The 24,915-nt window shown below is 42.2% G+C and overlaps 1 long non-coding RNA gene across 1 annotated transcript; it reads left to right on the top strand.

Annotated features, from left to right (window-relative positions):
• Positions 1–570: 570 nt before the first annotated feature.
• On the top strand, positions 571–10,447 carry LOC113170325. The gene is made up of 3 exons (XR_003299630.1): positions 571–707; positions 5,609–5,869; positions 8,924–10,447. It is a non-coding gene; the product is annotated as an uncharacterized LOC113170325 (long non-coding RNA).
• Positions 10,448–24,915: the final 14,468 nt, after the last annotated feature.

The raw sequence follows: 24,915 nt of genomic DNA, 5'->3' as shown, positions 1-24,915 counted from the left end.
TTGGCATAGCCGGTTTGGACTGGTTGGACAATTTGTGTACATTGTTTTTACAGATTTGTTTGAGGGAGTGTTTTTGATATAGAGGTATTACTTGCAGGCCAGTCAAAGCTTTCTTTGCACAAAAGGGAAATTTCTATTGGATAAGGTGGTTTGAGGCGGGGCAAGGCCCATTTTGTGACATCACACAACGAAGGGTCAAGACATTTATAAGAGCTGCTTTTATTATTTATACGTTGGGTGAGGGAAGGAAAGGCCATTTCAGAAGAACAAGATTTTTCATGAACTGCATTTAGCTTTTTCCCCTAAATTAAACATTTGCATTGATTTTAACTCAATCTAAAATTAGTCTGCAATTTTTTAAATATTTCAAAATTAAAGAAATGGACACACATGATCATGTTTTTATTAACAACGTTCTCCCCTGCTGATAGGTCTGGACTTGGCCCATGTTACTTCACTTATGGCTGGAGAGGATGGGTGGCCTTAGGGGTTGGTTGTTATCTTTGGTTATCTAGCTGTATGAGTGATGTACATTCTTCATAAAGCTAGATAACCGAAAGTAACAAGAATCCCATTACACTCCTGAAAAGGCATCAAGAACCCTAAAAAATTGCCTCCCTTCAAAACAACATAAACTCTGCTACAAGAACCCAAGAGAAGAAAATGGATGGCAGTGGAAAAGATGTGGGAGCAGAATAAAGCAGAAGGTAGGAGACACGATTATAGTCTTTGGCACTCTTTAATAGGTTTGTTGATTATATATGTATGAGTGCATGTGTGTGAGCAATTTCCTGACCACAGGCCTTTAGGTAAACTTTACGGTAAAGTTTATACTTGTGGTTTTGACCTTTCAGTATTTGGAAATACAGAATAGCGTTGGCAAGCTTGCGAAAATAAATGTCACATTGCTGTACATATTTCCTACAGCTCCCTGTAGCCAGATGAAATGATCCATACCAGTACGGTTGGTGCAACAGGATCACTTTTAATCTAATAAGCCTCATGATCCTGTGTGGAGCTGCATGCAAGGGCTTAGTCTTAGAATCACATGGCCAGGAGCAACAGGCTTGCTTAAAAGACTCTGATTCACCAAAGCCAGTGGACTTTGACAAGTCTTTGAACAAGTAGTTGGTGTTAGCTAATCAGTTTGCTAGTCAGTTTGATCAATGCTCCGTTCACTTAGTTCCGCATATTTCAGCATTGCTGCTTGCATCTTTAGCATCAAGAGGACATGCAATATCAAAAGAATGTGGGCCTTTTATATTATAGGAGCTGCATACGGTGCTATGAATTATACATATGTTCTGACTTGGATGGGATTGTGTGAGTTAAGAATGATCCCTCCAAGTTAATCCGGGCTCCCAGTACCCCGCCGGCACCTAAGCGAACAGACAAGAATTAGTTTGAGGCCAGTTTTGTTAAGTTAGCCGTTGTTTATTTTTTTTTCTCCTTCCCACCTACTCCTTTTTCCCTTTTGCACGAAAAGATGTTTGATTTGGGGTCCTGGCCGTTGTTTGATTTGGCGTGACAGTTGGCTTGGTTGTGAATAGGCCGTGGCAAAGCCTCCATTGCATGAGGTGCTACCATGTGAAAAGGCCTGATGGGATCTTGCTGAACGGTGCTGTGTGTGCTTGCAAGGCTCCAAAGAGGGAGTGGTCCAGGGGCAATCAAGCAGAAAGTACCCCCAGTGACGAGATCCATGAGTGAGAGAAGGAGAACAATCTGAGCCTTTAGGTTCTTTGCCCGGGCTCATAGTGAGGAGTAATTGGTCAATCAGATCTTCAACCTCAAGTCCTCTGATGGCTGATTGAAGGTGTGATTTCTTTTCTACCCATCAAAGCTAGAGGGTTACTCCTGCTGAGTGAGGCCACTAAGGACTGTTCCCTAGGTCTAAAGGCTTTGGAGCTACAAGGCTAGCATTGAACTCCAATTCTAATACCTATTCCACATGGTGGTTTGCTGTCTCAACATGGCTCAGCTGAAACGTCACCCTGAAGTTTGGATATATTGAGCTTGGCATAGTACAAATTCTAAGCAGTTGTTCAGGGCTAAAGTGAAATTCTGAAAAGATTTTGTGGCAGGATCACCTCACAATGTCAATCTCTTCAAGCCCTGCATTCGTTCCTGCCCGCCTGCTGCATTGCAGGTGCTGAGTGTGACATTTGAGCTCAGGGCTCAGCTAGTAAACGAGAGGAACGAGGGCCTTGACAGGAAGTGACAGCTGGAGATGTCACCTTCTTGGATGGCAAATAGTACCTGGTTCCATCTCTGTTGTGCTGCTGTGTTTTTATTGCAGTGAGGACTTATGAGCACAGCATGTCTATCATTTCTTATTGTACTTTACAGATTAATGATCGTGCCTGAATACTACCAAGCACTTGTATATGTGCAGGTAGATTCTGCATTTACAAGGTCACATTTACACATTTAACTGATACAAATTGGGCAGATTTTGCACAATCTGAAACTAAGTTGACTCCTCTTGCTCCATTTCTTGTGTCATTTACAGTGTTAGAGGTAAATGGGAACTGAAGCATTGGACAGATTGTGTTTATACCCTAAGCAGTGCCCTGGGAGATGCATGTCATGGTGCAAATGCTTTGTGCTGGCTCTGTGTGTGGCACAGTTATATCACTAACACTTCACACTGAGGACCCCAGAGTATAGATCGTCTTAGCTTCTGCCTGCCTAAGAGTGGAACAGAGATGGTTCCTAAAAACCACCTCAGGGCCTTTGCTCTCTCTCTTTCTCTGTGTCCCATGGCAGTATCTGAAATAGAAAGAGAGCGTGAAGAGAAAGGGTGGAGAAGGAAAGAGAAGGAGGAGGAGGAGGGTGGTGGGTTTGTCTTAGCTTTCATGCACTAGGCAAGCAGATTTAGACTCCAAGTGTCAAATAGAAAAACAGCCATTGTGGCCGGGTCCTACTTGCCCCCCCACCAGTAGACTTTACAGTCAATAGAGCTAGTCCACTTGTCACTGAGGGACAATGCATCCCTTTGCCTCTCTTTCAGCCTTGCCGGGTCCAAGCAGCCAGACAGTTTTTTGAATAAGACCCAGTGATTCTTGCCCCCTTTTCTCTGCCTCTCTTTCTCCTGATGGAACACACCAACAGGGTTTGGAAAATGGCTTCGCTGTTGGGCCGGAGCAGAAGGCCAGACCCTGTTATTTTCTACAACATTGGCATTCCTTCCACCCCTATACACTGACAGAGAAATGAATGTATCTAAGGCAGTTGAAAAAGTCAATGGGCCTCCCTAGACAAAGAAGATTAAGTTTGGCAACTTAGCAGTAACAGGTGTACTTTGACTGTGTTCGGACCACACGAGGGGTGACTGCTGTTGTCTGACCAATTGTTCTGCTTGCCTCCCTGTTGGTTTTGAGTGGTGTGGAGATAAAGATGAAATTTGCTTTGTGGTCTCACACAACAAGAATAATTTAGGCCTTTTTGACTTTTAGTCACTTGTGTGTTTTTGCTGTCCAGCACTGTCCTCTTATCATCTTTACTGCTTTTGAAAATGTGGATCAGTTTTGCCACATTTCTCCAGTGATTTGCCAAAATTTTCTCCAGAGGGATTCTGCAGATATCTTTAGATCTCGAGCTGTGCTCACCCAAGGGAGTGAGTAAGGGTAAACAATGCCGGCACACAGAGAAAGAAAGAAATATCAGAGGGAGTGCGGCACAGCACAAAAGTATGAATACATTTTCACACTTAGAACTGAGACAGTGATGTTTTAAGAGGGGAAATATCTTTCGAAGAGAATGAAGAGCCTTTCTATCTATACCTTCCGTATTTTCAACCACAATAAATCAAGCCATTCAGCGGCAGTACAAACAGAGACACTCTCACAGCCAGGGCAAAACAGTGCATGCATTTGTTTGTTTCAGTCGTTAATAAAGCTTTTACTGAGAGCCTCTGTCCTCAAAAAAGCCTATTCTGGTGAAATGACTTGGCAAAGCATCGGATGGAGGGTCTGTTCAGACTGAAGCTGCTCCCGTTGCCATTGTCTAGCTCTCTCTCACACACCTACCAGTCCAGAGTAAGCACACAATTTCATTGTTGTGTGAGCTGTTAATATCAGAGGCTTCACAATAGAGCCCATTCGCCATATTTGCATAAGGCACTTTTCCAACAAGGACCCAGAGAGGGCTTGAAAGCTGGCCCACTCCAGTGCCAATGGCAAAAAAATGTCAAGTGCCAATTAGGAGGTTTGCCACCATTCAGCAGTACCCCACCCCTGTAGTCCTTCCCCTCCCTGCTTACCCACCCCAGATCTCTCACACTCCAAGTCACCCCTGTTTTTACCACCTTATTCCAATTTCAGACGTACCCTTCCCCTACTGATACCCAGAGACAAAAGCTGGCTCCCTCCTTTGCTTGCTAATGGAGGATCCTTTCTGCTGGCTGCAGAGCATTAGCACAATCAGATGTGTGCTCCCTTTACCAATTAGTCAGCTTTCTTTGTTGATTTCTTTAAATGGAAGAGTTCAGAAACTATCAGGCTAAACCTGTAAGGTACAGACGCCACCTGTTGTAGTGAATATTGCATTTAGCAAGCTTGTTACAGAGTGCTACCTTGGTGTTAGACTCAAAAGATTGCATGGGCAGGTATGGTCAACTGAGGGTAAGATTTGATTTCGGGCAATTAAATATGACCCATTTCATCGGATAATCCACTGTGGCGTTTCTGTGTTGATGGTAATAGCATTTAGCCACCTACTGACCTGCCTTAAGCTAGTCCTGCTTACTGTTTTGCAATGATCCACATGCAAATGCATAGATCCATCCTATTATGAGAATGGCTGCAGTGGGAACACAGGCTTTTTGAGTCAGCTGATACGGCTAAAGTACAATAACACTACAGTCATATTTACAAAACTGTATCAAATTCAAGTTGGCTTAACTAGTGACGGCAGTACTGAACAGCTGTTTTCAATTTTACCTATGCTGATAATGCAGCATTATTTCCAGTAACGCTTAACTGCAGCTGTCAGGTGCATGGTGACAGGAATGCATGCTTGCATCATCAGTGTCCTTGAATTTAGGTAACAGAGTGTTTACATTAAGAAAGCCTTTGTTACAAAAGGCAGTGACATCAAATAGATAAAAACCTTGCATCCTGTAAAATGACGAGGATTCAGCAAATTAAATAAAAAAAATTAAGTCCCAGACACAATAAAAGAAGGTAATCGTGTTTGCCCAATTGGGCTACTGTTGTTTTCCACAGAGCATTTACCTAACTTACCGCCTCCTGCCACTCAAAAGGATTTTCTCTTGTTCCCTTTTTCTCTTTCATTCTTTCATTCAATCTCTGTGTCTAGTTTTTTTTTTCTTTCCCACCCTTGATTCTCAGATGGTTGGATCTGATTTGCATGCATTTGCATAATGAAAGTCATTTGCATGCTCAGGGGCAGACTGTACCATGAGAACAGACATGAAAAGGTGTGTGTGTGTTTGTGTGTGCATGTGTGCATGTATACATGCATTCGTGTGGGTCCATGGCTTGCATTTTTATGCTTCCGTGAACTACACGTGTGTTTTGATGGCTAAACCACGCTCTTAAAAATTTTCCCTTGCCCTCTGATTTTCTCTTCCCCATTTTCTGTGCAGGCTATCACCACGACACCACTGAAGGAAAGCTGGCAAAAGGAGACTGAAAAACAGAGAAGAAGGAGAAGGAGGGGTTGCTGTTGATTCTGCCCTCCCTCTCTCCTCGCCCTCCTCTGCATCGCCTCTTCCCACCTCCTCCCTTCCTCCTCTGCTCCATCCTCAGCAGACTGCCCCTTTTTCCCGTACAGCGAGACGCAGCCCGCGCCACCATCTTAGAGCTACGCTGGCATGAAATGGAAGTGGGAAGACCAGTCAGTGCAGGTAACACACCAAACCCACTGCGCCCGCCATGCTGCATCTTCCCACTGGCGCCACCCCTACCCTCCATCCTCTCCTTTTCCACCTTCCTGTACCCTCACTCCTCTTCTCCAGTGGGGTACAGCCTTCGTTTTAATCACCTCATATATTTGTTAATTGCACGATTCATGAGATGCGCTGCTGGGTAGAGGGGGGGTGAGTTGATGTGGGTGGAGCGTGTTTTGTATGTGTGTTCACATTAAATCACTCTGCTCTCAATGCCTCTCAGGAGGCTTTCAGTGGGCATCTGTCCTTCGAAGCTCCATGTTTTCTTTCCCGTTGGGGAATTCTCATGCCATCCTCACATGCGTGCCCTGACATGGCGGCGGCTGCCATTTTGGAGATACGCTGAAAGTCGTGCCTTCTGGACAGTACAGAGGCTCATTTCATAATGCCATATAGTTAAAACCCTGTAGAATCTGCACATTGTAATTAGTTGTAGACATAAAACAATGTGATGGAGTCTTTTAAATGATTTTTACTACATGCTATAACAGAAACAGACTTTTAGATTAATTTTTTCTTCACCTCCTTAAATAAATTCTGAAGGAATGTCAATGTGGGCACATCTGTTGGGTAGAACATGACGATATCCACAAACAAATATTCACATTCTCGTCACAGTAAGGAACACTGCAGTATAAAACAAAGCAGCAGAGATAGAGAGAACAAAATAATGGTGAAGAAGTGAAAAAGTGGGACCTCGATAGTCTCACTACTGGAAAGCCTCTCTTTGTGCGAGTGTCGAGTGTTGGAGGCCAGTCGGTGCTCAGACAAGTTGAGTATTGTTCTCCCTGAGCGAGCTTGTTGTAGTGCAGCACTACTCCAACCAGGGAGCTCCCAACTTTGAAAACCGCTTAAACCAAAACACCAATTAGCGTCGGCTGGGCTTGATTAAGTAAGGCAGCCAGTAAACAATGCTCGCCATTGTCCTCACAACAGATAGACCTCCCTTTGTTTGTGTCTGTGCTGTGTAGGTCAGAGAGACAATGTTAATGCTAACTTATAGTATTGTTTCAATCCATAGTGCTCACAAAGAGACTGCTGATATCACCCACGGGGTGAACCTGAAGGAACAAACTTCATCAGTTTATAAGATAAAATCTGAATTGAATGCCAAACTTTTTTTTTATTTCAATATCGATTTCCAACATTTGCACAGACTCAACCTTAAGTGATACCAGATGTCACACGGGGTCAGTAGTAAGGTTTCTACATTGTAGTTTTTGACAGTGTGGATGTGTTGCTTGGCTTTTCTAAGAAGTGCTGTGGTAATTGTGTCAAACCCAGAGTGCACTAATCACGGTCAGGCCTCCATAAACAGGTGGTAGATTGAGCAAAGGGGGCCGAGGACGTTCTCAATTTACTGTGTAAATTATGCAGAGCCCAAAACAATACAAACAGTAGACAGTAGAGTGGCTGGCATTGGCTAATGAGATGATGAGAAGCCTGAGAGGGCTGCGAGCTAGCTGTGGTGAGGGGGTGGGCACAACAAGCAGCTTGTGTCTGGTTCTGTGTGTGTGTGTGTGTGTGTGTGTGTGTGTGTGTGTGTGTGTGACAGGGTCTAGAAGAGCTTTGGCAGAGAAGCAGACACTGTCCCGTCTGCACAAGCCCCACTATCAGCACCCCTCCTGCCCAGACTGTGCTTCAGAGGGAGGGGAGGGTTAGCAGGCAGCTGGGGCACCCTGCCCCCATTGCTCCAGCAAGAACACCAGCCTTGGGAACCTCTGTGGCAGGGGTCCCCCAGCACTGGCACATAGGGGCCCCCCGAAAGTCTGGCTGCAACCCCCTATCACCAACATCCCCTCATCCCTCTTGTCTCCCCAACCACCACCACCCCTCCCACCCTAATGTGAGGCTGGGGGCCTGGGAAGGACTTCAAGTTCATGGCCAGACCTCCTATTGAGCTGACAGTCTGACTGTTTGCTCAATTCGGCTCCCTATTCAGAGCCGTGCTGGAGGGGGGAGTGCTGAGAACGGGTTGGAAGACAGTGGGGGTGTTGCTAGCTGGGACACCAAAGCACTGTGATAGCTATTCATTCAGCAGAGTGAGGGAGAGAGTGAAGAGGAATGGGGGGGGGGGGGGGCACAAATAAAAAGTGAGGAATCCAGGCTCAAAGTTTGCTTTGAGCAGTGTGCGCCTCTCTCACACCCTTTTAGACTCTTAATTACCGGCGCCTTCCACTTTTCTCTCTCCCTTTCTCTAACTGTACCCCCCTCCTCATCCCCTTCACACACACACACACACACACACACACACAAAATCACAATCATTCCCATCATCCTCTCTATCCCCTGGTTTTATTAGGCCACATGCTGGGGCTGTAAATTTACCATTAACAAGCTTATTCACTGTAGTCCTCTCAACAAAACAAGACCACGATGCCAATAACTCAAAGCGACACCAATACCCGAGACTGACTTCTATGCCACCAACCTCTGCAGCCACTCCCTCCCCCACTTCCTCCCTGGCTGAGTGCACCCACTTTGAACAACGGCGTAATGCTAAATACCAAGGCTAACTTTTGCTCGCTAATATCTCGGACGATCTTAATAAGCTTGATTGTTGTTGATTTCTGCAGCTAAGCTGGACGTGCATTATTGGTTCGGTCTGCACTCTGTGACCTGCTGTAAGATTTTAAGTTCCTTGTCTGAGCTGCTTGAAAATGTAGCAAAAAAGGGGGTTTGATGGCCTTCAGAAGTCCAACTCAGCCTAGCTTAGGGTGTGTCACATGCTTCCTCTTTGTATTAGCAGCTCCTACCGTACCAGGCTCCCGTTAAGGCCTTTCAATTTAGCCTCAATCTCTTCAGCTGGTACATGCAGCTGTGCTGCTGCCTCAGCCAGATTTAGGACACATGAAATTTTGAGGAGACCCCTTCTTTCTGACACCTGAATTGACATTCACAGTCCACTGTGTCAAGTAACTGTTATGACATTCACATGATTTCCCCCACTGTGTATTTTACCTGTCTCTAAGGAATCCAAGCTGTATCTTAAAGTTACCTTTCTGTTTTCAGGTGATTGGTGTCAGTGCAGCGGGATGTGAAACTGACAGAGCACACAGCGGAGGGACAGCAGGACGCTTGCTTCAGTGGCCCTTCAGTGCGGAGTAAACAGAGGTGACGGCTTCGCTGTCTGAACACGACTCAGTAGCGATTCCTGTCATGACGTTGGAACACTGAGGCGCTGTTTCCACCTCTTCGATGCTGCTGTGTGACGCATTACTTGACCCCAAAGTCAAGCTGGACTAGTTGTGAACACTGAGCAAACCTCATGCTGGACTGTGACTGTGGGAAACAAGGTCCGGACTGAAGATCAGCGGACTAAATGGTCCATAATGTGACTTTGTATAAGGGAAAGTGTGAATTTTGTAATCATAATTTCATTTATTTGCCTATAAACAACATTAATTAGATATGAAGCAGTATAATATGTCTTTGATTTGATGTGTGATTAGTTGAGCTGTAGCCCTCGTTGTGTTCAGTTTCTCTTTTGTTGTAGTTGCTAGGACTCAAAGACACGTGAATGTGAGACCCACGGCAGCAGTGAATAATACTGCACTGCGATTGGGCAGCTCCATGTGTCGGCTGACACAGTGGCGAAGGAGTGAGCTGTCGTCTTTATACTCTATGCAACTGTTTAATCTTTTTTTTTTTTTTTTTGGTCTTTTTTTTTTTCATCTTCAATCCCAGATGGGTGGAGACACTTTTATCACTACTCTGGATTTTTTAGGGCTACCAGTTTAAAGACATTCTTCTTTCAGACATCATCAAGAGAAATGGTTTTTGAGAAGCCTGCATTCCTGTTGTTATTATACTGATACAGAACTATGAGTGTGTGTGTGTGTGTGTGTGTGTGTGTGTGTGTGTGTGACAGATGACAGAATAGCTCTGTTTCATCAGTGGATGTATTGAATCTCATATTTGCAGCCTTAACAGACTTTGATTTAAGTGTGGAGCCATGAGCTACAGTGTGAGTAAATGTGGATTCACACATTTAATATTCCTGATGGCAGAAGTGTGTTTGATCAGCAGGAAGTAGCTTCTGGCTGCGTGTATACAGAACACACCACACTATTAAAACCTTCCCAGCAGACTCTGAAACGCAGCAGTTTGGCTCATAGCCGTTACCTGCTTTGCTGTAATGATACATCGTTGGGTGAGACATGACAAATACATTGGTTTCAAACACTGCCTTAATTTCCTGTCCTTGACATTAACACACACACACACACACACACACACACACACACACACACACACACACACACACTCAGATGCAATAAAGCAAGTACTATCGCAGCCTAATTCATTCTATATTAATTTTCGGGAAGTGGCAAATTTTTTATTACGATTGATAATCTATGCAAATCTTTTAAATATTACTTTAAACAATCTATGTCTATGCAGCGCTTTTGCAATTGATTCAAGAGAGACTATCTTGGCCTAATTTAGAAAATGTATTCTTTTGATAATCATGCACATCCCAGTGCTCAAGACAATTACTTATCTGCCTGGATAAGCTTGAAATTATGTTTTTAATCTCTAGCAAAAAAAGTCACTCTTCTGATATCAGTCCAGAGGCATAAAAACCACGAATTGTGGTCTAAAATAATTAAATGGGTCGCACTAAATCTCCTTTTTTCCTTAAATGCAGATCAAACATATCTATTCAGCTTTGCTCTAAATGCCATAGCATATTGTTTTTTATATATAAGCAGCAGTGTTTGTGTTATGCAATCTAATCACTGTGAATGAATGTTCACCACATGTGCCTTTCTATGGAAAACTGTTGGGATAATAATAAAGGTTTACATTGAAAACAATGGAAAACTGACTGCTGTGTGTGTTTGTGAATTTGATCTGCATGTCATTAAGTAACAGGGTCATCTACTGATTAGTTGTAAATTCAGTGGTCACGTGCTGCTGGAGTGTCCTGGAGCAAATCACTGAGCTTGGTTGCTGTTCAGTAAATCAATAGTGATGTAACTCATGTGAAATACAGAAATTTAAATAAATGTTTATCTAAGAGACAGGAGGTAGATTAACAAAATCTAAATTTACCCAATGGCTTGCAGCTTCCCTTAAATATTTAGCTTTTTTCATGCCAGTCAAGTCTACAGAGAAATCAACTGCATTTCAGTTCCAACGTAATGTTACAGCCAAATGAAAAGATTATCACAATTCCCCTGAGATCAAACAATTTTCAAAACACCATCAGGGACGTGGGTTTATTTTCTGTAGTGTTTGGCATGGGAAAAAGACAGTGGAGCTCTGTTGTGTTTTAATGCAAAACGAATCGGTGCAAAGGTGCACACTGTAGGAAGCAGTAAAAATCCTGAACTCACTGATGTTGGATGGATGGGGTAAGTATTAGCTAATATGCATCTACACATGTTCCATTAGATGACTGTTATTCCAGATCTGGGGAAAACAAAGAGCTCAGTAGCACTTTGCTTCTGGATTGTGATGATTGCCGTGCAGGCCACCTTGTGCCGTGTTGAACACTTCCCCTGTGTGATTTGCTGTCTGACACCACATATGGCAAACGCGCCAAAACACAGACATATGGGCCCCTCACAATTCATTAGCATTGTCATGTAAAAGAGAGTAATCCCACTGTAAAACAAATGAAATGTAACCCTTTATAGTACAGGTTGATCACACAGCTCTTTTCATTCATTCTGCCTCTTTTATGAAGTCTCGTGTAATTCAGTGAAAGAGGTTTTAAACGCAGCCCCAACGCAGCCCCTTGGGTGTCTGCATCCTCAATGCGTAGCAGCAGAGGCTTTACAAGCCACTCTTCTCTTGTTTACAGCTGTGCTGTGCGTTGAAATGAGCTGTAGTACACATAAACAGCATCTCCATGCAAATATTACAGTGCCCTTATTAACCAGGGCAGGCTGCAATTACATTATGTCCCAGGCGTTAACATCCAGCGAGCGAGCGCCGGTCCTCTGTGACAACTCCCCTCGCCCTCAGTGTTTCTTGGCAGCGTTATGGCCCTCATAATCTGATTCACAGTTTTTGTCATGCTGCCAAGAGGCAAGTTGCATTAGCCAAGCACTATAGGCCTTAATGAACTGAGTGTCAATGTTAAGCACACTAGAGCAAGCTGGAGTGACGGCGTACAACCAGGCTGTCATTTGCAGCCATGTTGGATCACGGTCTAAGTTATAACAGCTCGCGCTCAAATGTTTGTCAGGTCTCTGAGACAAAACAAAACCCTCCACCCTGCATTAATCTTGATGTGTTTACCATCCTAAATGGCAAAGTCTTGTGTGGAAGGCGCTGCTTTGTGGAGTTATGGCGCGGCTTCTTTTTGACATAAAGCACAAAATGGCTGCTCGCTATATGAGATCATGCTGCTGAATGAATCAGATTCCAAGATGGCGCCACAGTGACATTAATGCTGCTTGTATCAGATTGGATCATTAAACATTGGAAAGGCCACACTTCCAGCCACAACAATTTGATGGACAAGTACAAAGGGGCTAGTGGCAGGGGGGCCTAAAGTGGGAAATGGCGGGTTTTGGTGCACGTCCAAAGTCTAGGATCTCGGGTGCTGCTCCTTTCACAAGTTCCTCAGAACCGTCATTGGTATTCAGGAATGCGCCCCTCGGAGGCCATTCTGTGTGATTTTGGAGGGAAACGTGATTGCAACCGGTCGCTAGGGTAGAGGATGTGTGTTTTTTGATCTGAAGGTAGTTGGTGCCAAGAAAAAGTGGCGTCTGTCCAGATCTGTCCACCTTTGTGAGCTGCCTCTCAGAGTTGCAGCCTGGCAAACGTCCAATAAGCAAAGACAAAATGGCTTCAGATACTTTGAAGGGTACGTTTTCCTGTGAAACGTTCCAATTATGATGACTGTAGACGATGAATAAAGGAGGGTGTGTGTGTGTGTGTGTGTGTGTGTGTGTGTGTTGAGCTGGATTGTCTTGGGTATATTGGGTGGAGATTATCAAGGCTTTCTAGATCCATTGATGGCATTGATGGAGTGATGCATTTTAGCCCCTTATACATGACTGGTCCACTTAGATCAGACACTACTCGCAGGAGACTTTTATTGTTGCTAAAATTATGTTGTCATTAGACGGTAATGAAGCTGAAAGATTGGACCGAAATGAAAAGCCTGTCAGTGTGGTGCATTCAGGTGTTACACTAGAGTTTAGGAAACAAATAATTGAACTATTTGAAAAATAGCTAGAATAAATGTCATAACCTTTCAAAATGCACCATGGAGCACAGATGATATCTGGAGCTGGTAAAGCAGAATGGTAAATTTTGATTTGGGCATTTGCAAATCAAATGACATTTGGGTTAAAACTAGTTTTAATTTAAATGAAAAGTAAAAATCTTGTGGCTCTGGTTTCAACAACAGTGTATGTGTGTCTTCACTTTCTGCAGGGACAAATCTCACCCTATTACTACCTTATTTTACTGATGGTCATTTTATAAAATATGATTTATTGCATACTGAATTTTACACCAATTGTAAAAGAATGTCATAAAGGCTCTACTGCTACCGGCCTGTCTAACACTCTAAAATACCACATCACTAAATTGTGGTCATGTTTTAAAATCACATGACATTGACTGAAAACAGCTCAAATATCTGATGTAACATTGTGAAGCTGCACATGAAGCTACAGATCTAAAACCACACTATAAAAGACTGAAGTGTTTCCTCACTGGATATTTTTGAGTCTCTGTTTTACAAAAATACATTTTAAACTTGCCTTTCTTATTCTGACAACCGTGCAGTTTTCAGTTTATCTAATGAATTTGGGAAAGAAACAGAACTGTCTTCATGTCACCGTGTGACAGGGTTTTCACCAGTGACAATGTTCTAATTTCAAGTTTTGTCACTTGTACAGGTAGAGCGTAGCTTCGATTATATCACTAAGCTTAAAATCCACTCACACCCTGAAGCAATTTCTTGGAGCTTATGTGTTTATATAATGAAGGAGGAATACTTCAGCAGGAGAGGTTAGCAAAACTTGCAGCTTTGGCCTGACGAGTTCCACGTCCGGATCACTGAGGATGCTTTTCTTGAAGGCGAGAGAGCCCTGTTGTGGAATGTCAAGTAGTTTGGCCGGGGCGAGTGACTGAAGCGGGAAGTGATTTGACTAATGTTTTCCCTTTCATAGCGCTCCTCTCCACCACGTCCCACTCCGTCCTCCCCAACCGCCAAAAACCTCCCCAGAAAACTTTACGGTGATGTCATTCATATGCAAAACAGGCGTGCTTTCAGCGTATGAATGTGTATGTGCAATGTGTTTGTGAGCAAGTGTGTGTGTGTGTGTGTGCATGTGTTGCTTGAGTGGCTGATTCCATTACTTGAAGGACCATTACACTTGCCTGTCAACAGCCAAAAGACCTGAGAAAAATTAGCAGATTAAATCACTCGGCTCCTCTCCTCCTCCTCTTCTTCCTCCTCTCGCCAGCAAACATCCAGGCTGTTGTTGGCACCATGGAGGTGTTTTGACAAAATCAAAAATGTAATGTATCTCCTCTCCTCACATCATTATTTGATCAGTGACAGGTCCTAATTTTGGCGACAAATCTTTCAGAAACGACAAAAAAATAAAAACAATGATAATGGTGCGAGACACAATCAGGGCAAAGCTCCTGGGAAAGCGAGTATTTAGGAGGCGAAATCCCATAAACAGGGGCGACCAGAGCGGCTGAATCTAAATGTGGTTTTACAGTGTAGTAAAATCAAGTTACACCGAGACATTAGGGTTACAGCACACGTTTATTGATGCTGTCGGGTGAAAGTTCAAATGCTGGAGAGGGTTCAACAGATTTAAGATTGGTTTGTGTTTCTCAGTTTATTACCTCAAAATATCAACTCTGTTACTGATTTTAATAGCAAAGTCACACCTCAAACCAAAATCCAAATCATTACCCTTCGGTGGACGCCTGACTTTGCACCCACTTACTTACGATGGGACGACAGGAATGCAGAACAGCCTCTCCCCTCAAAAACAAAAGAATAAATCCCACGTCCCAGAATGTGGGAATGAAACCCCCTTGGGTCAGATTAGCATTCTGAGAAAACAAAATTCCCCACTGGGGCGTTTGCCACAGACCAGATGGGTGTACCCCAAAAATCAGCCACACAGGGGGAAGTGACTGAAGAAGAAGAAGAGGCTTGGCCCCTGGGGGAAGATGGAGAAGAGAGTGTTGGAAGAGGAGGAGGAGGTTGTGAGAGAGGGGCTGCGAAGAGTTAATGCCGACAGCTCAACAAAGGCCGCCACCGCCGCTGAGGGCAGAGAGGAGCACGGGAAAAGAGCTAAGGTCAAGGGGACCTCAGGGGGGTTCAAGTTCAAGGCGACTGTCAGTGTCTGCATTTTAACAACCGCACCACACCCTCGGAGTACTTATACTTCCATTTGCAGCAACAACAACCGCACCCCCCCACATCACTATTAACACCCCAACATTAAATCTAAAGCTACACACAAACTGACCATTGTCTCACTGTTGCCATAGCAGGATGAGAGCGGTAAAAGGTAAAAGTAATGAGGATGGTGGAGGTTTGTCTGGGCTGCGTAAGTGTCCCCGCTGCCAGGGTGTTCTGGGTGTTCAGTGGTGGTGGGTGGAGTTTTTGGTGTAGGAGAGGAAATGTTCAGTTATTTGCATGACGTTAGTTTTATTCTGTCAGCTTAGTCTCTTCAGAGATGATGCATCCTGGTTACTAACCTATCAAGAACTTCACTGGATTGATTGGACGTAGTTTAGAAAGGCACCCACCTGTATATGTACGATCCAAACACTCACACTGCATGTCAGGGAGACTCTCTGTTGACCTCCACTGTTTGGGGTGAGGACTAGATCAGACAAGGGTTTGAAACCATTTGTAAAGCTCTGAATGTTCTACCTGGTGTGGTTGAGTGTTGATTCAGCATTATAGTTACAGTTTATCTACTGCAGCCATCTCGATCATGTATCCTGTCAGAATGTGTGAACACTGAGAAGATTTTGCAGAACAATAGTCTAATGAGATTTTTAAAGTCATTTACATCAATTATTTCTGCCTCTCTATCATGTCAAAGGCTACATTAAGACGCCAAAACAATTCTGCATGGAAAGAGGAGATATAATCTGCTACAACCTTGAAATATGTTGTGTGTGTTATCACATAGACTACTGTACGAGTTATGGCAGTTAGGTAGTGGTCAGCCTCATCTGGCTCAAACTGTTCCATAGAGTCTTGAGGAGAGAAAGGACAGAGGAAGCTTAAGTTTAAGATTCAATAACACACATAGGTTAAATCGACCTTTCCCTGGTAACGTGAGGTGCAAGTCTGCAGTAGTAGCTGCAGTCGATGGGACCATAGGAGGTAATTTGGTGATTTGCAGGTCAGAGGACGACTAAACTTTTCCACCTAGACACATTCAGGGAGGAGTCATGCATTTCTATATGCCACACGTAACAGTTTCAGGCATTTGCTGTTATTAGTGTCATAATAAAAAATACTACAACTTTAGAAGCAAACATCTGGCAGTGTTGGTGAACGAGTCTGAGACTGCACCTCTCGACGTTAAAATACTATGCTTATTAAGAATCATATTTTAAATAAAATAAATGTTACATACTGTAGTGGACGTTTCACGAAAGAGCAAATAGGTAGATTTTTATTAAATGGTCACTTCGCTAATTTGTGGTTGAGAAAAGTGGGACAGGAGATTCCTATCAATACATCCTGACTTAATGCAGCCACAGGTTTCCTATTTTAAACTACACAGTTTAACTTGTTAACCTAGGTCAAATTAACCATTGTTGAAGGTGATTAAAGACCAGATCAGACTGTGACATATCATCATCGCTGACTAATCTTGACCACAGAGCAAAAGCTTAATTCCATTTAATGAAGTGGAACACCACAAGTTTTCAATGGACTCTAAATCAAAAGGGACAAAGAGCATATGTTTGTTTTCTTTTCTGTGACCTGGCAGGAGTCAGAGGTTGTTCAGACCACCACCACCACCACCACCCCATAAAACACATCAACACTGACCCCCTCATCACCTCTCCAACCTCTGCACAATAGAAGGTCAGTGGGGTGGAAATCAGTGTCCCTGCATCTTTTTGTTGTCCTAGACAAACCACAACATGTCCACAGGCCGACCTCTGACCCATCAGCCTGCTGGACACACGCTCTGAGACCTGCTGCTTGTCTCAGTGAAGAGATTAATATCTGAACAGAAGCCTGGCAGACCACGGAGAGGTGGCAGAGGAAATGTTTTTTAGTAATTAATTTTCAGGTTCAAAAACATGACATTTGTGCTGCCAAATATTCTGCAAATCAGTGATTTTAAGCATCCTGCTGGTGGTTGTTAAAAATCTTTGTATTCACAAAATGTCAAATACAAAATGTCATTTTAGCCTGACGAGCCTTTGTTATTTGAAGAACTTCTGTTAATGTTCTATTTTTTTTGTCAACCAATCCCATAAAAAGATGCACAACAACAATACATTGATTCTTCTAACTAGCTAAGTATTGCATATGTATCCAAAGCCTGATATCTGGTCCCTTTGTGCCACAGAGCTCCATTATCGTCCAACAACTATTAAAAACACATCAGTGACCCACATGGCTGCACTGGGCGACACTACCATGAACACACACCGTTTAGCTTGTCTCATTTGTTTGATACATCAAATTCAGCATCAGAATTACTTTTCATGTGATTTATAATTGAGCTGCAATCACACAGCACTTTTATAACCAAGTACTTTACATTGTGTCTCTCATTCACCCACTCACACTTATGGAGGCAACTATTGGAACCAATTTGAGGTTCAGTCTTTCGCTCAAGGATGCTTTCATCAGTGGAGAGAAGGAAATGGGCATTGACTTTCAACCCTGCACGGAATGACAGTATCACCTGTGCCGTCAGCAGTCACAAGAGCAACAAGAGTCCAAAAGTATCAGAGAGAATGATCTGCAACATCCATCTAGCTCAGTACCCTGAGTTAACTCAGAACAAACCAGGCATTTAGATTTGAAATTAAAGACGACTAGCTGATATCTTCTAGCATCTAATGTTACTAAACAGCTGTCAGGTACAACATGAGGTCCATTCCCGTCTAACCCTTTACCCTCTTGGTAAAGTCTTCATAGGTCCATTCTTTGTGAAATCTGAAAGCTGTGCTTGGACCCACAGAAAGTGTGAGCCATGCCTCACCAAAAGTACTTTTTCCACCATGATTATGAGGTTTTTATGGTTGTTCTCAATAAAGACATTAAAATAAGAATTTCTCTGTGTAATTATTTTAGGCATCATATTTATTGATACTCTTGACTTAGATGAAGATCAGATCACATTTTATGACAAATTAATACAGAAAACCATGAAATTCCCAAAGGTTCACATACTTTTTCTCGTCACTGTATATGGCTGATAAAACTGTTGATTATGAAGAACCTGATGTTAACTGTTTTTTGACATGAATTCCTGTCGAGGTTGGATTGCTGTTCTTCTTGAACGCGCTTTCTTTCTTTTCCTGCCTCCATGAGTCAAACACCCTTTGGCCTTTGAGTGAACTGCTGTCAAAACTAATTCTCAGTGAAACCTCTACTGTTTCACATGATAACAAAATGAAATATCTTTGAATATCTACTAATGGGCTGAGTGATGCAGGGTCTTCAAATCTGCATCATTAAACTGTCATATGTGGACTTGAATGCAACATCCCAACAATAATAATAACACATTAGTCACATTCAGTTCTGACATGAACACACTATAGGACATACGTTCTCTCGTGAGAGGGTGAAAATGTTTTTCCAGACATCAAGTGACGTGTAATCATTCAATTTAAACAGCACAGCGTAACCAGGAAGCAAACAACATTTAATGGACACAGCATCTTTTGTTGTTTACTCTTTCTGGCTTTTAATGTCGCCGTCCCCCGCCTCCCCTGTCTCATTATGGGTCAACACAGGAATATGCACAAACACACACATTACTGCATCACCTTCACACACACACACACACACAAATGGTGGCAGTTGCTTGTCAGACTGGTGCCATGCTCCACCTCTTCTCACAGCTTTCATGCTAGCTCCTGGTTGTCTTGGCAACTGGCTGTGTGTGTGTGTGTGTGTGTGTTTGTGTGTGTGAGTGTGTGTGTGTGTGTATGTGTGTATGTGTGTGTGTTGGCACCGTGTCGACTACAACGTGACGAGAGAGGGAGAGCATGGAGAGCAGCAAAATGTACGTACACACACACACGAAAGCGGGTGTAGGAAATACACACAACATACACAAATTAATTTATGGAGATGTGAGAAGTGCAGGATTAACATTACCCCCAGTGTTACTACACATCCACTTTAGCGGCGTGATGGCGAAAGAGACCACAAAAAAACCACACTGCCACCATAAGACATGCTAAGACATGTAGGAGCCCTCACAAAACAACGAAATACAAAATAAACAGTAAAGATTTGCTGAAGGACAGAAGACGCACAGACGTAAATTAAAAGGCAGTAATAGAGCGTGACTGACTCCTGCACTTTATGGAAACGGATTCTGTCGTAATATGTGCATATTATTATATAAAATCATTAGCATGGAATGCACATGATGAATTAAATGAAATATATTTACTGTACATTTTGGGAAGGGACAGTTTAAATGTTAAATGTTCTATTGATGTGTAGATATTGAGTTTTTATATTTAGGTTGGTTTGGATCTTTCCTTCTGTCTGAATTGAGATCAACTGTAACAAGGAGAAAACTATTTCCCTCTGGGATTAATAAAATGTTTTGAATCTTGAATCTTTATGTACTTTCATTAGCTTTGTTAATTTAATACCAGGAAATAAGGAAATATAAACACTGTACACTCCTTCTTTTTGGCTTCTAACAGAACCTGCTACAGGAATTAGCTGCCATCCATTCATGCACAAGAGCATTAGTGAAGTCCATCTCTGTTGGGTGATAAGGCCTCATAGATGGTTCCTAGATCTGTCTGGACTCTGTACAAGCTAATCCAGTTCTGTCCCGCCAAGCTATAAAAAATAATTTTATTTACTGTATTGATGTTGATTTGTGCTAACGAACACACACAAAAGGGTCGACACAAAATTCAAGACATGTCTAAAACATCATTGTAAGCTGCAGCATTATGATTTCCTATGGTGACAATAAGAAAAAAAAGAAAAAAGACAGGAGTTTGTAGCTAAAGTGGAGTAAAAATCAAAGCATTTAGATGTGTGACAGGCTACTTAGGTAATTTTAGAAACCTAGAGAATGGATTCCCAAACGGTGGGTTAACAACCCTGAATCAGATACAAAGATAAAAGTGAAAATAAATAGTTAAGAAAACAGAATAATATATAATATGCCTTTATATTACACAAAATCATGTTTATTTCACACTAAATATTAGACATTCAATTTACCAAGCATCTAAATATCATTTAGTCTCAGTCTGAGAAAAACTAAATTCTCGAAGCTCCACAGTGTGACTGTAACACGTGACACGAGGTCTCATATTAAACTCTGCATCAGATGTTTTAACTACAACACCTTCAGAAAACTTAACCAGTGTGATTCAGACCATGAGCTCATATCTACACAGGATTACCTGCTGTATTCATCCTGCCTTTTGATAGCAGATATTAAAATATGGAATCTGGGAATCTGCATTGAGCCACTTCTGCTTCCTGTAAATGAAGTTGTGCACTGTTAAACAGGCTGGATTGTTCTGTTGTTGACACCATGAACAAAATGTAAATGTTGAGTTGTGCCATCGCTCCCTGTCCGAATCAGAGCTGCCATTTTCTACCAATATTCACACAAGAAGAAATACGTTGCAGTGTCTTCTGAAACGTAACAGCTGTGTCATAAGTACTGGCTGCAGTCGACTTTCTTTTATTTGCTTTGTACGATAACTGATCTGTCTCTCCATTAAAATAAGCAAACTATCACTATCACTGTTCCCGTTCCTCTGTCCACAGACGCCAGCAGCGGTGCAGCCACAGTGCCTCTGTTTTTCTGTCTCATCAGCTAATTGCAGTTAATTGCATGCACCTGCTGGCCCTGGTGTAAATCAGTTTCTAATTAGAGAGTTAGAATGAGGACCAGCAGGGCTCTGCAGGCTTACGACCAGGACGGAGAAGCACTGACCTACACATTTAGAGCTTTTTACACACATGGTCTTGGAGAATTTAATCTAAACATGGGCTTTGTTGCAGGTTGAATCTAAGCTTTGTCTCGAAAAACAAACTCAGGCTGATGTGAAACAGGTTCATTAAAAACTGAAAACAGGGGCATTGTTGCATTTGTGGTAATGTTAGGAGTCAAATAGTGAGTAAAGAACTATGTCCATTATATAAGTACATCAAGGAACATTTGTATGATAAAGCTCAGAGTGAGATTTATTAGAGGTTTCAGAGCAATCCAAGTTTCCAAGTTATAATTATGACTGTTGATGTAGACACCATTTACAGGCCAGAAGCAGGTAATTATGGTAATTCCCATATGACATAAGTACAGAATAACAGTACTTAAGGTGAACTGTGGTGAATTCTTGAGGCAACCACACTGAATGGGAAAGCCATCTGCTGCTCACGCACAGGAAGTTGGATAATGTGATAGTTTGATCATGTTGCACACATGCTACATGTGTTATTATGTCGGACACAGTAGGAATCCTGGTATGGTAATCCAGGAACAACACGAGCAATCATATGGAAAACAGAGCAACAAGGAAATCACACAAACCCAAAGACACAAAGACAACTTAGATCATTTGAATAAACTAGACGGCGAGGATGTGGAGGTTGAGGAGGCGGGCGTACGAAGTGCAAGTCGACACGTGTAAGATCCCAATATCACTATTCTTGAATGTGATAATCCACATCTAATTCTGTTTGCTAGATAATCTGATCATACAGTACGTAGTGCCACAGATTGTAATATTTTTTAAATCAACACACGGTAATGAGAAAACAATTAGTGTGTCTGGCAGGTCACAACATGTTGAAAGTATCTCTATCAGTGCTCCCTGACAGGTGTGAACTAAACATTATTACATTTTGCTTTAGGTAACTTACTTCACTTGGTTACTGAAGTCGTGGTTTTAGAAAAATAATTGACTGGAAACATGGGACACATGTTTTTAATAATAATAATGATCTTTCCATGACCTTAAATCTTAAATCCTGCACCAGGTACTAAGCTTTATTCAATTTGTTTCCATAAAAACAAACACTAAACGTGATAATTGCTGCAATAAATTCTCACATTTTAAAACCAAATACTGAAAGTAGTCAGTGCAGCGTCTCAGTCTTTAAACAGTAGCTGATATGTGGAGCATCTTCATTGTAACCAATGTGGCCAATGTGGGGCGGTGTGGGCCTGCAGGGCCTTCGGAGTGAGAGTGAGACCCTCTTCCTGGGAGCCAGGATGTCAGTGTATTTGATCTCATAAGGTTAGTCGTTCTACACCTTAATCCACGTACACGCCTCCTCCCTCTTTCATTCAGAAGCTCTGATTGGATTAATCCACAGTGTGTGTGTGTGTGTGTGTGTGTGTGTGAGGGAGCGAGATTGTAAAGAAGAGCATATGGGAGGAAGAAGGGGGGGTGTACACAGAATGATATGTGTGTGTGAGCCGCATTCAGCTGCTTTCACACACATTTCCACTGCCACTTGCTCTCCAGCTGTACTGTTTAACAGCTTCATCTTTAGCAGGTGACACGACTTCATCTGAGTAAAATAACGTTAAAAGTCAATATGTTTAAATCATTAAGACAATATACGTGTTTTATTAGCAGTGATTGGTTAAAAAACTCTACAGCAGCAGCTGATGAGTGATGAATTTCACCGACATACGAAACCTTTGCTGCATTAATAATGCTAATAAACCTGCTTTTGTGTTTTCATGACTTGCTTCCTTTCTTTCTTTTTTTTTTTATTTGTTTGTTCGGGGTTAATTAACCCCCTGCTGACGTCCAGCTGGAGCGCAAAATAAATCTAGAACAAAAGAAGCTCGACACAATAAAACCACATAATGTCGCAGTGTCCTTAAATATAAAGAAATCATTTCCTTATTTATTAGTTACAACAATTTAGCAGTGTATAAAAAAATCTGTATTTGTGTGTCCACAGCTGTACTTCTGTGGGTGTGTCCCGTCATATTTTGTTCCCACAGAAATCTGGATTCTAATTAAGATTCCTTTCAGCTCAGACAGACGGCAGCTGCCCCAATTCTGTACATACTTACTCTGAGCAGCTTTTAAGCGTGTTCTGTGAGTGGAGTGAAAGTTGAAAAAGTTCATATCTGGAGACTAAAAATCTTTCAGTTCGGAGAGCGCTGTTGATGGACACATGGTAAGCTGCACTTACTGTATCACCCTCAGTGTAAAAGGGTTAAAGGCATTAATTTCTGAAACGCTACGAGGACACTATGAAAATCACTACGTGTTGGACTGTGTATGATTATGTAGAACAAACTCCAAACCCACTATAAACTGGAACCCAGCTATAGAACCACTCTCTGTGTTAGCTTGTCGTTGGTTAGGGGTTATGTGGGGTAAAGTATTATTGTTATAGCTGAACCAAACACCTCCTCTCAGCTGTGTGCAGACTCTCCATAAATCCACTCAGAAGCAGTTTAAAGCGCATTTTGAAGATGGCTGCACAACCGTTTTGGTTTTTTAAATATACTGCACTAAACACTTTCTCTCAGATCTAATTGAAAGTTAGCGTGAAGCAGAAAACTTGCAAACTGAGACTAAGAAGGTCGAAGGTCAGGAACTTGAAATATTCTGCAAGTTAAACTCATCTAAATCTATAAATAGGGCTCACTGCAGACTGTTGTGTTCTCACTTTTGCTGTTTATCCACCAAGTGTGTTTGCAATAGAAAGCTCTCACATGGCTTCTACGGCTCAACGGTTGCATGTGGTTGCCTAGTGATAAGATAAAACTGAAGAAAAAGAATGGCTGTGAGGCCCATAGTGCAGCTTTCCCCTATGAAAACATAAGTGAATGGGTTGTCAAATGCATTGTTCTTTACAAAGCATTAAAGTACAAAGTGCTCTACAGTCTGTGATTTCATTTGAATCATGTTCGAAATGTTGACTGTTTATTAAAAACCCACATGATGCTGAGAGACAGCATGTACCGAGTGTTTCTCTCTCACGGTCACAGCGCTGTGGCTCTGACCGGTGCGCCCCGGAAGGTCCTCGTGAAATGAGCCATGACAACAGTTCTCTGTCATTATATGCAAATGTTTAAAAGCACAACAGCACAGGGATCTTACTTTTTAATGTTTAATCATTTCCCTAAAGGAAGAATTTACTTCATGTTCTCACACGAATATCTGCGTTTCAGCAAAGGAGCCGAAGAACTTTGTTACTGTCAGTGCTGGTTCCTTGTAACTATGGGAGCTCAATAGTTCACTAACTTTTATCAAGTGGTTATTTGAGAAGGTATGATAGTGTGCCCCCCCCCCCACGAATGTTACAACCGTCTTTCTATAACCTAAGCCGAGTTTGACCAGAGTATCATGGATGGATCCCAGAGGAGAGTCATCCCTGTATTTAAATAACATCTCCTCCGTCCTTTGTCTTCAGAAAATGTGTCAGGTCAACAAGGTTTTGAGATATTTTCACCACAGTTTTATTATTTTTTCTTTTTCAGTAGTAAATCTAACAGTTTTGTAAAGATTCAGACAAATGTTGTCCATGTGATGAAGTATAAGAACTTGACTCCACTATATTGAATTTGACAGTGCTGAAATCAGAAATGTGCAGGTCCAGAAGGATTTGACAAAGAAATAAATGATAAAAGCCGGTGAAGATGGAGCAGAGTTTGACTTTATTACACATGGTTAATCCATATTAATCCATTATTATTTAGCTATTAGTTGCAAAAATCTACTTATAACTAAAGATATAAAATAAATGTAATGTATTAAAATATTCAAAATTTAAAAAAGCAAAAAGTAAAGGTTGTAAATCCACGTGTCAGAAGCTGCATGACTGA

The sequence above is a fragment of the Anabas testudineus genome, chromosome 16 (assembly GCF_900324465.2).
Source record: "Anabas testudineus chromosome 16, fAnaTes1.2, whole genome shotgun sequence".
In the NCBI taxonomy this organism is placed as follows: Eukaryota; Metazoa; Chordata; class Actinopteri; order Anabantiformes; family Anabantidae; genus Anabas; species Anabas testudineus.
Note: the sequence above shows the minus strand (reverse complement) of the source record. Positions and strands in the feature narration are given on the sequence as shown.